The sequence below is a fragment of the Dendrobates tinctorius genome, unplaced genomic scaffold, assembly GCF_039654945.1.
Source record: "Dendrobates tinctorius isolate UK_male_01 unplaced genomic scaffold, ASM3965494v1 ptg000158l, whole genome shotgun sequence".
NCBI lineage: Eukaryota > Metazoa > Chordata > Amphibia > Anura > Dendrobatidae > Dendrobates > Dendrobates tinctorius.
Genome location: NW_027361825.1, coordinates 831,730 through 839,135, shown reverse-complemented (window position 1 = coordinate 839,135; position 7,406 = coordinate 831,730).

The following is a 7,406-nucleotide window of genomic DNA, read 5'->3' as shown; positions in this document are numbered from 1 at the left end:
GTGAGATGACATCAGCTGTAACCGGCAGCAGATTATTCCTGGACTGTCTGATCGAGAAGTCAAAGCGAAACTAAACGAGAATCCGCAGAAAATACCGTGCCAAGTTATTCCGGTCTGACCGGGTGCACCTCTTGTGGAAAACACTGGCGTGAAAGAATAACATTTACATACAATTATATTAATAATTCTACCATTTCTATTCCATTTATGTATTTTGATTTTCTGTCCATTTTTGTTGCATTTGTGCCTTTTAACATACTGTGTTTTTTAAAGGCAAAATGCAAAGGATATAGAATTTTTTCATACCCTTTTCTACAGGAAAAAAATAATTTTTTAAAAATGCAGGAAATTCATAATGGTTTTTTTTTCCACAATCCAAAAAAAATGCCGCCACAACAATGTGTGTTTGGGTGTTTCACACAATGCAGTTTTATGTTGTGTTTTGTCTCCTTTTTGATGCAGAAATGATCAGCTTGATGTTGAAAATATGTAATGCAAACAATGCTTTTTTGTGAGTTTTCTTTTTTACTTTTGGTGTATTTTGTGGGTCCGTTGCGCTTTCCCCCCCCAAACTTACCATTGATAAAGAAGATAATGAATGCAGCTATTATAATCTACATGTAGCCGATATCTTATATTACCTGTTCTGTGTCAGCTATATTCCAACTTTATAACATGTATGCCTAATTTCAGCTACAGAAATTAAAGCTGAAGAAGTTTATTATTATCATTATTATAATTATTACTACCTGAAGAGCCCGGCGTTGCCTGGGCATAGTAACCAACAGTGATTAGTTATAACAAATTATAATGATTATATTGCACATAAAAGCATTTCACATCATATATTCAACACTACAGATTTGCAACACAAATTAACTAAACGATTACCCAAATATTGATAGTATTTTATTTTCAACTCATTCAAGAGCCTTTTGATAAACAACATTTTTGGTTTTTCCTATCGGTGCAAAGATCAACAAATTTTTGGCAGTTCCAACTCTTGAACAGACCACATAAAGTTGACCATGAGAAAAGCATGGAGATTGCAAATTGATCCCTACTACTTTCAAGGACTGTCCCTGAGCATTGTTAATGGACATCGCAAATAGCAGTAGAACTGGAAACTGGAGGCGTTTAAAATCAAAAAACAAATCAGATGGAATGAATGGAATTCTTGGAATGAAAATGTCCTCTCCTTTGGCACATCCTGTTTCTGAGCTGTGTATCTAACCCTATCCTGTGTGATAATGTCTGCTGAGCTGTGTACCTAATCCTCTCCTGTGTGATACTTTCTGCTGAGCTGTGTATCTAATCCTATCCTGTGTGATACCGTCTGCTGAGCCGAGTATCTAACCCTATCCTGTGTGATACTGACTGCAGAGCCATGTACCTAATCCTGTCATGAGTGTTACTGACTGCTCAGCTGTGTATCTAATCATATCCTATGTGATACTGACTGCTGAGCCGTGTATCTAATCCTATCCTGTGTGATACTGGGCTCCCCCTGCAGTCTGTGTCAGAGTGTGGTCTGTGTTGATGTAGGTACGTGAGCCGACCGGGGGGTGGTCCGCTTTACACAGCGAACAGACTCGGGACGGAGACAGAATTGCGTCCAACAGGTCTTCTTTATTGGCTGTCCTCATGACAACCGCAGCAATACACCGCAGCAACTTCACAGTTCTCCGTACACAGGCCCGGGTACCTGCACCTTTCCTCTCTGTCGTAGTGGCATACCTCACGGCTCTTCCGCTGTGGCTGCCCTAGGCCTATCTACCGCCAGCGTTTCACCAGCCCGAGTACGTCGTCCGTTGGTACCCCTGGGGCCTTGTATGTCCTGCGGTTATTCTTGTCGGGGCCACCCCCCTTGACCATCTGTTCTCCTCAGTCCCTTCTAGAAGCTCTTCTCCGTTGTCCGTCTTGTCTTTTTGCCTCCTCTCTTCTTGAGCTCTTCTCCCTGGACTGGAACCCTCTGGAACTCTCTCTCTCCTTTTTATCCCCTCTCTCACACTGGGGATTTCCCTACCCTTCCCCCATGACTGTGCAGTTTCCTAAGCCCTATAAGCTGTTGTTTAGCCCTGTTCTCACAGCTCTCTCCTGCCATCTTGTGGTCAAACCCTGGTATTACATTCATTCTCCACTTTTCCCAGCTGTTCTCCTTCTACTAATACAAACATCCATCTAAAGTGCACCAACCACCTCTTCTCCCTAAAGACAAGTTCATACATCAGGTCACCTTCCCTACACTCTCCCTTCCTTTGTCTATTGTCGTCCTCGACAATCTCGTTCCCTACCTTTGTCGTTCTGAAGCTTTTCCTCTGTCTGTTGTTGGACCGGTTGTCGAGCCAAACCCACCATATGCGGGGGCCGAACCAAACCGGGAGCACCATGCTCCGAGCAGCCTACAGCTGCCCGCCAGAGCGCATGCCATATGACAACTCCTTTCTGGTTGGGCTAGGTCCACCCGGACTACTCTACGGGTGCGTACCTCCCACTGCTCTCCCCTTCTGTCACCCTCTTTTATTCGGAACGCCATAACCGAGGCCCTAACCTACCAAGTCACCATCAGCATCCTCCTATCCTTCTGGGGTGTACGTGGTACCGGGGACCTGACTTAGGGACCAGTGTCTGGTTCAATTTCTTCGGTCTCTCTGTCCCGTCAATTTTGAATAGTCATGGTCGGCGTCTTCATTACACCTCGTATCCGGGACCTGTTGAACACTTTCATTTTACATACAAGTAACATTCCCAACTTAACTATATATACTAAACACAGTTTTTAACTATACTCTGTTTTAATGTTTCTACTTTTAAACTCTTTTTTCTTTTTAAACAAAACATAAACATTGTAAACATTGGTGATCCCCCTTCCTTTGAAGAGAGAACCTCCCTCCATGCATCCCCTGCCACATCAGGAGTGGGAACTTGTTACCCAATCGAGGACTTAGAACTGTCCCCCAGGCCATGCAATGGCGCACAGCAGTCCCGGCAGTCCATTTTCAAGGATACTCCGGGACACCTCCTGGCGGCCGATGTTTCGCCAACAACAGGCGACCCACAGCTGTGGAGTCTCCGGGATGCTGAAGTGTCTCTGGGCCCCGAGTGTCCCTGGTGCCTGAGACCCAGGAGTCCTTTGTCTTTTTATGGGGTCTCATATCCTTCGGGGTAGGCGACGACTGCTACAGCGTAGTAGCCACGGGTGCATTACTCCTTGTAGTAGGAGACCAAGTCCCCCTCCCACAGAGCCCACCCGTGCTTGATGGACGTCACATTAAGGTAGATTTTCTGGCCGGTTGTGAGTTCCCAAATAAAGCCATAGCCCTGTGCAATGTTGGTATGCACGAGCCGGCCAGTGGACCGTGGGACCGGCATGGCGGCCTTGCCTTTTTCGTGGAGCAGCGCCCCGACCTCCGGCTCTTTGGCCTTTTTCTGCTCAATGACTTCTGCAACCCAGGCGGAGGGTCCGGTGTAGGCCGCAGAGCCCAGCAAGCGGGCCGGGGTCGAGAGCGGGGCAGAGGCGGCTGCAGGTGCTGGCAGACCAGCCATAGCTGGGGCCGGGCGAGGGGCAAGGGCAGCCGCGGGTCCCGGTGAATAGGCCGCACCCAGAGCCTGAAACAGAGTTGAGGCAGCCACAGGCATTGGGGAGCAGGCCACAACCAGAGTCACGGACGGGGCGGAGGCGGCCGTAGTCACCGGTGAGTGGGCTGCAGGGCCCAACAAGTAGGCCGCAGCCGAAACCGGGACAGCCGCGGCCACCGGTAAGTAGGCCGCAGCTGAGGATGGAGCAGCGTCGGCCGCAGATGCTGGTGAGTCGGCCGCAGAGGCTGGCAGCTTGGTCACCGCGGCGATCTGGAGCGGAGCCGGAGTGGCGGCAGGCCCCGATGGATAGACCGCCGCCGGAACATGGAGCACGGCAGCGGTGGCCAAAGGTTGGTTCTGCACCGGCGACGTGGCTCGGGGTCGGTGGCAGGAGCCACAGAGTCATCTGGAGCCAGGGTCACTGGAGAACGGGAAGTCGGGCAGGGAGGCCGAGGGCCGGTGTCGGGGCCCTGGGGCCTGTCTTGTGGACGGGGCGTGACGGCGGGATCTGCCTGCCGGGGTTACGCTCACCTTCCCCGGCACCGCAGCTCCCGGCAGGCTTTACCGCAGCTCCTTCACCAGCCGTTGATCTTCACCCCGCCTTCCGGCAGGGCCGGCCTCCAGGCCCGATGGTTCCACGGGGAGAACTCATGCAGATTCTTCCAGCGGCTGTTTCAGCAGGGTTCGGGGTACCGAGAATGGCTCCCAGGGGCAGGTTTCCCGACGGGATTCGATCTCCTGATGCCACTTCCATTCCAGGCATCCGAGGCCACGGCAGCTGCAGCGTCGCATCTCGTCTGAGTTCCAGAAGCTCAATGGTGCCAAGCAGCCGCACCCAGTCTCTCCACCTGGGCCACTCCCGTTTTTGGGTGGGGCGTTAATCGGCTTCTCCACCCATCTTCCAGGGTCCAGCATGGGAGGGCGGCTGTCTCCTGATGTAGGCCGCTCCCCCCAGGGGCGGGTGCGACATAGTCCCAGATTGTCCAATGTGGCTGCAAACTTCTGTGCTTCTTTTCGGCGCTGAAATAGCACAGTCATTTTGACAAAGCACCTTTCCGCTCCGGATCCGCCTGATGACAGCCAGCAATCCCGAACACAGTCCAGTTTTGTAATCCACAGGGAAAAGCAACTTGGGTCCTTTGGTTCTTCTGAAGCAGGCTTGCCGCTGAAGTTGGAGTATTGGCGGCGGTTATCCTGCCGACTACGCCAAATGTAGTTACGTGAGCCGACCGGGGGGTGGTCTGCTTTACACCGCGAACAGACTTGAGACGGAGACAGAATTGCGTCCAACAGGTCTTCTTTATTGTCTGTCCTCATGACAACCGTAGCAATACACCGCAGCAACTTCACAGTTCTCCGTACACAGGCCCGGGTACCTGCACTTTTCCTCTCTGTCGTAGTGGCGTCCCTCGCGGCTCTTCCATTGTGGCTGCCCTAGGCCTATCTACCGTCAGCGCTTCACCAGTCCGAGTACGTCGTCTGTTTGGTACCCCCCCGAGGCCTTGTCTGTCCTGCGGTTCTTCTTGTCGGGGCCACCCCCCTTGACCGTCTGTTCTCGTCAGTCCCTTCTAGAAGCTCTCCTCCATTGTCTGTCTTGTCTTTCTGCCTCCTCTCTTCTTGAGCTCCTCTCCCTGGACTGGAACCCTCTGGAACCCTCTCTCTCCTTTTTATCCCCTCTCTCACACTGGGGATTTCACTCTCGAGTTCCTGTAACCCCGCCCCCATGACTGTGCAGTTTCCTAAGCCCTAAGCTGTTGTTTTGCCCTGTTCTCACAGCTCTCTCCTGCCATCTTGTGGTCAAACCCTGGTATTACATTCATTCTCCACTTTTCCCAGCTGTTCCCCTTCTACTAATACAAACGTCCATCTAAAGTGCACCAACCACCTCTTCTCCCTAAAGACAAGTTCGTATGTCAGGTCACCTTCCCTACATTGACAGAGTAATAAATTGTGTTATTTCCAGCTTTACAGAAGGACGATAACACCATAGAAATGATAAGAATAATAGGCCTCAGTTACCACAACTATCTACAAAGAAAACTGTTGCTGATAGCAACCAATCACAGCTCATTTTTCACCTTTTAAACAGCTCTGGGACAGCATGGCGAGTTTTGAGTGGCGACTTTTGTGTTTCGACTTTTATGTTGCGAGGTTGGTGTATATGTGGTGAAATGTGTGCTGAGGGTGGTATATGTGTTGAAACACGTGGAAGTGTGTGGCGCATTTTGTGTGTGTGTTCATATCCCCGTGTGTGGTGAGTATCCCATGTCAGGGCCCCACCTTAGCAACTGTACGGTATATACTCTTTGGTGCCATCGCTCTCATTCTTTTAGTCCCCCTTGTTCACATCTGGCAGCTGTCAATTTGCCTCCAACACTTTTCCTTTTACTTTTTCCCCATTATGTAGATAGGGGCAAAATTGTTTGGCTAATTGGAACGCGCGGGGTTAAAATTTCACCTCACAATATAGCCAACGACGCTCTCGGGGTCCAGACGTGTGACTGTGCAAAATTTTGTGGCTGTAGCTACGATGGTGCAGATGCCAATCCCGGACATACACACATACATACAAACATACACACACACACACATTGAGCTTTATATATTAGATTAGAGCACCATCGCTTCTGGTGCTGCACATATTCATGGGATGTTCTATAAGATGCTGCTCTCTGGATAAAAAATCAGTCAGTATTTTGAGACCGTGAAAACTCATTGTTTATATTTTGCTTATGAATTGTTTCACTATCACTGATATGTAACATTCTTTGGTTTAGGCATGTGCAGCAGCCCCACAGCTGTGAACCGAAATTTTGACTTTTACTCTTTCACCACCTTGGGATTTTCCATTTTTGCATTTTTTGTTTTTTTGCTCCCCTTCTACCCAGAGCCAGAACTTTTTTATTTTTTCATCAATACAGCCATGTGAGGGCTTCTTTTTTTGCAGGACAGGTTGTACTTTTGAATTACAGTATTGATTTTTCCATATAGTGTACTGGAAAACGGGAAAAAAAAATCCAAATGCTGTGAAATTGTAAAAAAAAGTGCAATTCCACAATTTTTTTTTTTTATTTGCCATGTTCACTAAATGCTAAAACTGACCTGGTATCATGATTTACCAGGTCAGTACAAGTACAAACATACCAAACATACACTTCTCAAAAAAAATAAAGGGAACACTTAAACAACAGAATATAACTCCAAGTAAATCAAACTTCTGTGAAATCAAACTGTCCACTCAGGAAGCAACACTGATTGACAATCAATTTCACATGCTGTTGTGCAAATGGAATAGGCAACAGAAGGAAATTATTGGCAATTATCAAGACACACTCAATAAAGCAGTGGTTCTGCAGGTGGGGGCACAGACCACATCTTAGTACCAATGCTTTCTGGCTGATGTTTTGGTCACTTTTGAATGTTGGATGTGCTTTCACACTCGTGGTAGCATGAGACGGACTCTACAACCCACACAAGTGGCTCAGGTAGTGCAGCTCATCCAGGATGGCACATCAGTGCGAGCTGTGGCAAGAAGGTTTGTTGTGTCTGTCAGCGTAGTGTACAGAGGCTGGAGGCGCTACCAGGAGACAGGCCAGTACACCAGGAGACGTGGAGGGGGCTGTAGGATTGCAACAACCCAGCAGCAGGACCGCTACCTCAGCCTTTGTGCAAGGAAGAACAGGAGGAGCACTGCCAGAGCCCTGCAAAATGACCTCTAGCAGGCCACAAATGTGCATATGGGTCGCCCTCCCAGGGCTGTGGGGTACTCGGTACTGGGCCGGTGTCAGGGGAATGTGTCACAGCAGCGGTGACCCGGTCCGTGGCCC